Source organism: Lonchura striata, chromosome 3 (assembly GCF_050655825.1).
Source record: "Lonchura striata isolate lonStrDom1 chromosome 3, ASM5065582v1, whole genome shotgun sequence".
Lineage (NCBI taxonomy): Eukaryota > Metazoa > Chordata > Aves > Passeriformes > Estrildidae > Lonchura > Lonchura striata.
In genome coordinates, this window is record NC_140705.1 from 108,675,042 (window position 1) to 108,683,920 (window position 8,879).

Below are 8,879 nucleotides of genomic sequence, written 5' to 3' on the forward strand. Positions count from 1 at the left end.
GTGCTTTGTCTACACCTACATTGCAGATGACATGACAGTTTTTATTTTCTTACCTGAGGGAGAAGTGCCTGTTGGAATCTGTGGTATTGATGATTCCGAAATTGTAGAAAGTCTCTGTCTTTCAGCCCCGCTGCCAAAGCAGAAGCCATAATTGGTCTGTGCTGGTTCCAAGGTTGTTTATTCTGTTTATCTCTAACATGTTCTGCTGCCCTGCCCAGCTCTGTCCTGCAGGGCAGCGTGTGGGGCTCTGCCCTCAGTGGGATGTTACAAACATTAAATACCAGAAACTCCCTGGGCTGGATTTACAATAACGTGCCAATATCTGTCACCTACGTTGGACAGTGTGTCCCCAGCCTGAACCAACAGAAAAATGCCAACACCACAGTGAAACATGGAGGGCATGGAGAAGGAGAAAAAGGACAAGACACACCCAATTTCCTCCATCTTGTCCCCTTTGAACCCCTAATCTAGAATCCTAAAATTTTACTTTTGCACCCATGCCACACTTAATTATTACTTCTATCAAACACTCAGAGCTTGTAATTCATGCTGTAAGATTGAAAACTCTTTTCCATGGACAGAGATCACAGCCAGTGTCTCTGGGGGCTCTGTCCAGGGGTGTTCCTGACCCCCTGCCAGGGTCCCAGGGCACCAGGGCAGCCAGAGGGAATCCCTGGATTCCCACAAGTGCCTGCCTGTGCTGAAAGGAACATTCCAGCCCTTGCATGCCAGGGGCCATGCTGTGCACATGGGAAATGGTCTGATTTCTGTAGACATGCTGCTTCATGCTATAGCCCAATAAACAGTCAGATGTGTTCCCAAAAGGCACAAGAAACCCTTGGCTGCTAGGAAAACTTGAGGTATACAGTGTTTTGGTGTTACACTTTTGCATGTGGTATCTAGTTTTTCCTGTTACTGGAGAACTGTGAAATAGGGGCCATATCTGAAGATCTGTGATGATGAGCTCTGCTGGAAATGTGTCTGCCTTTCTAGATGGGCAAATTCAGTCAAATTTCTATATAGAAAAAGGTGGCAAATATTAGCAAAAAGCATTTTCCCTGAGGCAATGGTGCAACTTACACTGTGCTCATATGCCTTTTAAAATTTGGCAGAAAAGTGCAAACAATTCCACTGTCATGGTTTTAGCTGATTTTGATCTTACTAAGACTTTACCACAATTCAGGAGTAGATCTCACATTATTGTGCAAATATGAGCAAACATTTACATAATTTCAATTTCCAGATAAAAAAAAGTGACACTAAATGAGGAAATTAGTAAACTCAAGGTTAACTCCACACTGGAGTTCAGGTATTTAGTTGTATATCTTTGCTCCCCTAAAATGCCTCTCTTCTTTCTCCTTCCCTGAATTTGCTTTTCTTATCTTATATTCTTGTACACTATCCTCATGAACTATTGAACAGCTAACACGTTCCTTACCTGAGGGGTTTCACTCATGTGGTTAAATTGTCCCTATGTTACTAAGTTTATAGAGCATTTTGAAGTTTTTTCTTGAAAGAAAACGTTTTTTCCTGGAGCTATTTCTGGAGATAGGATCATGCCAAAATGACCTTGACTTTGAAGACACTTCTGAGTCCAAAAGTTACTAGAGTTAAAATGCACTAGTATAAAAAAGCAGCTGGATCTTTGGTCAGGAAATCCAAAACTTTGATGTTTGGCTACAGTGTGTGCATTTGGAATCCCTTTCTATCCAGTATCAATGCTGAGGATCCTGCTGTTACACAGTGGTTGTCCACAGAACATGCATCAGTAACTCCTCTTTTTTCTGTTGTTTAATATCCAGAAAAGCTGAGAAACACAATGAATATTTCCAGATAGTTACTTTCCCATAAAAATAATTGCTGTTGCTGGCACAGTGCTCCTTGGCATTGCTGGAAGGCTCTGTGTGATTTGGGCAAGGCAAGCACCATCACTGTCACTCAGTAGATCATGTGCAGGGATCTGCAACAAAACAGGGAAAAGCTGGAGGTGTTTTTTGTCTTTCTAATTTTTTTTTTTAATAGAACACTGACTGCTAAATTGCTCTCTTTGTGATCAAATGGAGAACACATTCTTTTAGTTGCTTTCAGTTGTAAGGATCTCATGATTATTATGAAGTGAGAACAATTTCTGTTGTTATCAGATGTCCTTTTATATTTGTTTTTCATGTGCTGTTTTAAAACTATACCTGCACCTAGAACTTCACCCAAAAAACAAGTTTTAGCTCTGCATGATAGTAAAACAGGAGCAATAAATTGTTTAGCAGTCCTGTCAGATGCCATTGAGCAGCTGTAAACTGGAGGTAGAGTTGTGGTGGCTTTTGCCACCAAAGAAGACAGGCTTACCCAGGACTGAACGGGAAATGCATTCATATTCCCATACCATTACTCAGATAGTCTCAGACTATTAGGCAGGGGAAATTAATTTAAAATTGAATACTCTTTAGTACAGATTCTTGAAATTACTTTTATTAATCAACACTGATTTTTAAAACATTTTTACATAATAATTTTTGCTGTTAAAGAGAGTAGCAGGGAACCTAACAAGGGCTTGGGAGATAATGAATATAATTTTGTATTCCATGTGTCATGGCCCAGAAGCCAGGCTCTGACAGAATTCTTTAATGAACCTTCAGTCAGGCTCTTTGTGAGAGTCATTCTGTAAATGAGGGTTTGTAAGCCGTGACCATGGAGGGGGTTCTTTGTCTCTAACAGTGGATGATTCAAGGGCCTCATTAATAGTAGTGAACACTTTCACCTTGAAGGTCACCAATTCAGGTTTAACCCAGTCTGAGAGTTACAGCAACTTCTTTACTTCTCAGAGTTGTAAAGTGACAAGAATGATTGACAGAAACTCACGTGGCAATTTACACCTCAAAAATACACAATGGAGACAAGAGAGAGGACTCTCACATCTCTAGGGACGTCTTTGTACGGGTTTAGCCAGTCTGGTAACCTTCCCAGAGATCAGTTGTTTTGTTAGGCTCTGCAATGCCTGTGGAGAAGCACCTCTCACTACGTGGTCTCTTTGGTGAGCCTAAATGGACTCATCAGCTAAACTGGCTCATAGAAGCACTGTCCCAAACATGAGTCCTGGGGACAGGTTTGCTGGGAAGGCTGAGGAGCACTGGGTTGACACTAAGAAGCGTTTCTGCCATGCTGTGTGTGCTGTGGCATGTGAAGTTTTGTGCATGGAGTGCATGAGCTTTTAACACTTCCTTGGCAGGGATATCTCCTATTTCCTGCTGTTGTTGTGTCTGTTCCTGGCTTTGGTATCTGTCTGTAAGATTGCCAGGACAGAAGCTGTTTCCAGCAATCATGGAGTGCTCGGATCATTGAAGGGAGCTGAACCTCTTACTGCTTCTGATTGCTATTAAAAATGCAACATGTTGTGGAGTGGATGTGGAGGAGATAATTTCACTGATGTTGCTCATGCTGACTCTATTTTGTTGAAAGATTTCAGGAACTACCTTAAGACTGCCAAGAAGGCCTGACTGCAACAAATGTTCCAACTCTTATTTCTTATGAGCATGTAGAACTTGTGAAGATTTGTTTGTGAAATGAGAGATTGGCCCTGATGATATCAAAGTATTCCATCTTTAAACTGATAAAGTATACTTCCTGGGCTAATTGGTTAGTTAAGAATCCACTGGAGATTAGGAGGAAGAACTACATGCTTGTATCACTGGTATGACTGTATGTCAGTTGAGGTGGGAAAACCAAATAAAGACCATGCCATGAAGTGGATCTGTAGGAAAAGGGTGTGATGAGCCAGCTTATTGCTGATTAAGCATCAGCTAATCATGCCATTAATCAGAAATTCAAAACCAGACTACTGGATGATATGGTCAGTGCACTAATTCTTATTAGCAGCAAAGGGAAAGAAGGGTGAGGGTGATAGGTTTGCCTTCCTCATACTGCTTTCCAAGTAGCTTGGCAGACAAAATTGAATTTTACTTTGTTTGCAAAAAATATTCTTCACAATGATATTTCCTTATGCTTCCCCAAATCTCTTTACCATGTAGCTTCAAAAAACATGATAAATTTCATTAATTTACTTTAAAAATCTGCTCTGCTTAGCATCTCCTTGTGTTTGCTCTTGCACCACTTGTTATGTGGTGCAAGATGTTATTATGGAATTTAGGATGTGAATGGCAAAATGTGAATTTAACAGTGCAGCACTCACAACCAGAATGAACTGTCAACTGCTAATTATTCATTAGGAATGTTCATGGATAACTGTGAATAACAGACACATCTGAGAGTTTTCCAATCTGCCTCTGGACATTTCATAAGTACCAAAATGGTGGCATTCATTGTATGATTTATTTGTTGTGAAATGTTTACTTGGCTCTGCCCACATGTCTATACCACCAAGCCAACAGCTGTAGGACCCTAGCAGACTTTCTTGTGAGATATCCAGGGCTTCCTTTTTCAAATCTTTTCAGCAAATACAGGAAAACCAGCTTTTTTTTTTTTTTTTTCTGACAGTTTAGTATTTCCAGCTTCTGTTTGATCCCAGAAGCCCAGAAGCATCAGAAAAACAAAAGCAAATGAACAGAGAAGGGATTCCTTAAAAGAGATTTTTCTCAAACAGAAGTCATTGGTAATCAGTGATTCCTTAATCAAATCCAGTTGATGTCTCTGTGCTGGTCTGCAGGAAATCACACGGAACAGTTCTAACACTACCTTTGGGATCCTGCCAATTTTAAAGCCTCCAAAGAAACCTCAGGTGAACATTTAATTGTGAAGTAGAATCAGTACTGACATTTTTCCTAAACCATTTCTTCCATATGGCTGGAAGTAAAATGTGTGCTGTTGGGATCCTGCAGCAGCCCTGTGAGAAACCTTTATTTAAGGAGACTTGTGGACACCCAGTACTGTGCTGTCAAAACTGAAGCTGAACTTGTGTAGCCCTGCTGTCAACTTGAGCTACAGACCTTCCCTTGCCTCTTCAGTTGTTGAATACTCTGTGAGGACTGTCAGCTCTGGCTGTCTGGGGTGGCTTTCAGAGTTGCTGGTTCTAAAGTTTTAAAGTAGCTAAAAAAATGTTTTACAGTAGCCTTGGTAACCTAGGGGAAAGCTGGGGAGGGACTGTGGTGTGGAGTGATAGGACAATGGATGATGGCTTTCCACTGAGGTTTAGGTTAGACAGTAGAAGAAATTCTTCTGTGAGGGTGGGGAGTCACTGGAACAGACTGTGGATGCCTCGTCACTGTAAGTGTTCAAGACCAGGTTGGATGGGGCTTTGAGTAATCTGGTCTATAGTGGAAGGCATCCCTGCCCATGGCAGTGAGGTTGGAATTTGATGATCTTTATGGTCTATTCCAACAAAACTTTCTACAAAAGGAAACTGTCACTGTGTGGATATTCTCAGTTCAGAGAGAAAATTTTCCAGGCCTAGCCTGGGAAAGTTAGAAGAAAGAATTAAAACAATTATTATCTCTCTTTCTGTTCATGTTGTTTATAGATATGCTCTTCCAGAGTGTGTTATACATAGTTCACCAACAGTGTGAAAGGTTTTTACTTTGAGACCAATCATATTTCACCTTAGTGAGTCAGACCATAAGAAGACTTTCTTATGCTACTTTCAATAAACTCTTTTTCACCCTCTGTGACTTGAAGTAATTTTGTCCCATCCCTGACTCAACAGAATTATCACTGAAATACTGAATTAGGTTTACAGTCATATTCTGGGAATATTTGATATTTTTGGCTCTGGTTAATGAGCATTCTGTGTACTATAATGGTCATGTTTTCACATGTCTTGGCAATTACAAAAGCTAGAGACTGCACCAATAACAGCAAAAGATCCTCCCTGAATTCCAGGAGCTGAAGCATTAAGTAAAGCACTGGTTTTACAAAAACTGGCTGTCCTAGTTTTGGTCGGGATGGAGCTAATTTTCCTCATAGTAGGAAGTATGGGACTGTGCTTTGGATTGGTGCTGGAAACGATATAACATAGGGATGTTTCTGTTATTGCTGAGCAGAGCTTACACAGGGTCATGACCTTTTCTGGCTCTCACCCCATTCCATCCATGAGGGAGCTGGTGATGCATGAGGAGCTGGAAGGAAAGCCATCCAGGACAGCTGATCCCAACTGACTAAAGGGACATTCCAAACCATATGGCATCTTGCACAGCATATAGAGCTGGGGAAGAAGAAGGGGACATTCAGAGTGATGGCGTTTGTCTTCCCAAGTCACCGTTTTGTGTGATGGAACTCTGCTTTCCTGGGAATGGCTGATCCTCTGTGACAAGCACATTTCTTTCACTCTCAGGAATTTTCATAGAGGTGCACAAAGAGAAATAAAAGAGAGAACAATTTCTATTTTTGCTCCTTGTTTTTCCTATGTGGAATGTGTTTGGAGAATTTTTTATCCGGGGTGATTGCTTGGTTGGATTCTGGTGAGGATTGTTTGAGTCTGATGGCCAATCCAACCCACCTGTGGCTGGACTCTTGGGAGATGGTCATGAGTTGAGTTAGAGAAAGTAGTATATAGTTTTAGTATCTTCCTTTTTATACAGCATATTAATGCATTTTAGCATAGTTTTAATAAAGAAATCATTCAGCCTTCTGAATTGAGCAAGACATCATCATTTCTTCCAATTGGGTTCCCCTGCATTTACAATAATCCTCTACCTGCCAAAGGCAAGTGAGGAATAAATTCCTTGTTTTACTTTGCTTGGGTGTGTGGTTTTTGGTTTACCTATTAAACTGTCCTTTGCTCAACCCACAAGTTTTCTCACTTTTATTCTTCCAGTTCTTTCTGTTGTCCCACTGGGGGGTACTGAGTGATTGGCTGTTTTGTGCCTAGTTGCCAAGGTGTTAAACTCCATGCTCTTCTTTCTCTGGAGACTGGGCTCATATATGTTGGCATCTCTGTTTCCAGTGTGTGCTTGTCAAAACATTTCACTCTTCCTTTCCAGCCTGTGTGGTGGTGACTGTGATGCCAGCTCCTCCCTGCCCCGCTGCCTTGTTTTGATTTGAAAAGCTCTTTTAGGTAACAGATGTTTCTCTGCCTAAAGATGGCACCCATAATGGGGAAATAATCTCCTGAAATGGAAAGGGGACGTTAGCCTGGGTTTTGACATGTCAGATCTGAGAAGAGAGTGGAAGTGTTCTGTCAGCAATCTCAGGCAGAGCCAGGCTGGCAGGGTTGCCATGGCAATTAGGTTGTTTATCACATCAAAGTTTCCATAATCAAACAGCAGAGGATGTAATTTAGAGAGCACAGAAAGTAAAATATGCATATCTGTATGTATTAAGTTGCAAGAAAATGGTGAGGCAATCATAAAGTAGTGTTAGTTTGGGCCTTGGTTTGAGTGGGGTGAAATAACTTATAAAAGCTGAGAGGTTTTATTGCATAAGACAGTGTTTGCCTAAGAAATATGTATCACATTGTGGGATGATCCAATTATAAGAATAAACAGATTGGAACTATGGGATATTAACAGATGGATGCTTAAAATTTTAATTCTTTAATTCTTGAACTGTTATTGATATAAGAACAACTCTGTGATATGCAAGCTCCTGTACAAATTTACCTGGTTACAAAGTGTAGCAGTATCAGTTTAATTTTGAAGAGAAGCAGTAGATTAGATTGAAAGAAACAGGCATCAGTTTCTATGAGATGTCTGCAGTAATCACTAACCTGCTTAACTGTACTTTAAAGGTCAGGCCACATGTTATTGGAAAAATCATCCCCTTTGGATTCACAAAAAGTTCTTGCACTTCACCTGGGACTACAGATTCAGGAGGTACAAATGAACAAAACCAGGAATATTACTTAAACAAGCATGGAGCTCTTGATCAGGGAAATTCATAGACCCTCATCCTTCCTACAGGCACTGGGAGCCCAGGTGTCTCTGCAGAATCTGCCTCCCCATCCACATGGCCTTTGTGCTGTTTATGGACTGGGACTTTGCATACATCATTGGAAAGCTTCAGAAACAGAGAAATGACCATACATGAGAGAAACTGGAAGCTTACAGTCAGGGTCTGCTGTAGCAAAAATAAGCCTAAAGTATGCACCAAAGTGTAATGTTATAACTGACTAAATTATATGCTTCAAAAGTTCCCTGCATACATATTTAGCAAGTGCTGGCTATGAATTTACTCACACCATACTGTGTATATTTGAGTGACTGGAACAATTCCTGAGGTTAATTACTAAACTAATCAAAGGCCTTGACTCATTTGATGGAGAGAGCTGCACTTTCTCCTCAAATTTATCAAGTAAACACAATTATGCTGGTCCTGACACTAATAGCACAGGCCACTGGAGTAAAACATCCTGCCTTGGCATGTGTCTCTCAGCCTCACAACCTGTCATGCACTATGAGATGAGAGCTGGTGCAGGAGGGAAAGCAATGGCCACCCACTGGGTATTCCCCCTGATGCCATATTTTTATATTACACTGCATTACTGGAAATTACAGAAAAATATGACATCCTCTACCTTGGAAACTTGGGATATGTCTGTAGATAATTCTCACTAAGTGGTTTTCTGTGTTTAGGATATAAAACAATCCAGTTGGCTACAGCAAGCAGGACAATGAGCAAGATGAGCACAAAGCATTGAGGTCTGAGATGGCATCTGAACCAGCTGTCAGTGAACTTCCATCAGAATTTTCAGTGGGAGGAATAGCTGAGGAATGGCTCCCAGCCATCTGAGAAACCCGATGCAAACTGCTGATCTGACCTCTGCTTATCAGCCTTTGCTGAGGCTGGCTCTGTGTGTGTATGCAGAGGGTGTAACTGCATGTTAGAGAGCATTGCCACAGGAATCCAAAATCCCCTCTCCAGCTTGCCTCCCTTGCAAGCCATTGTTGGTGCTTCCCTCCCTTGCCTTTCACTGCATGTTTCTGTACCCTGTACAG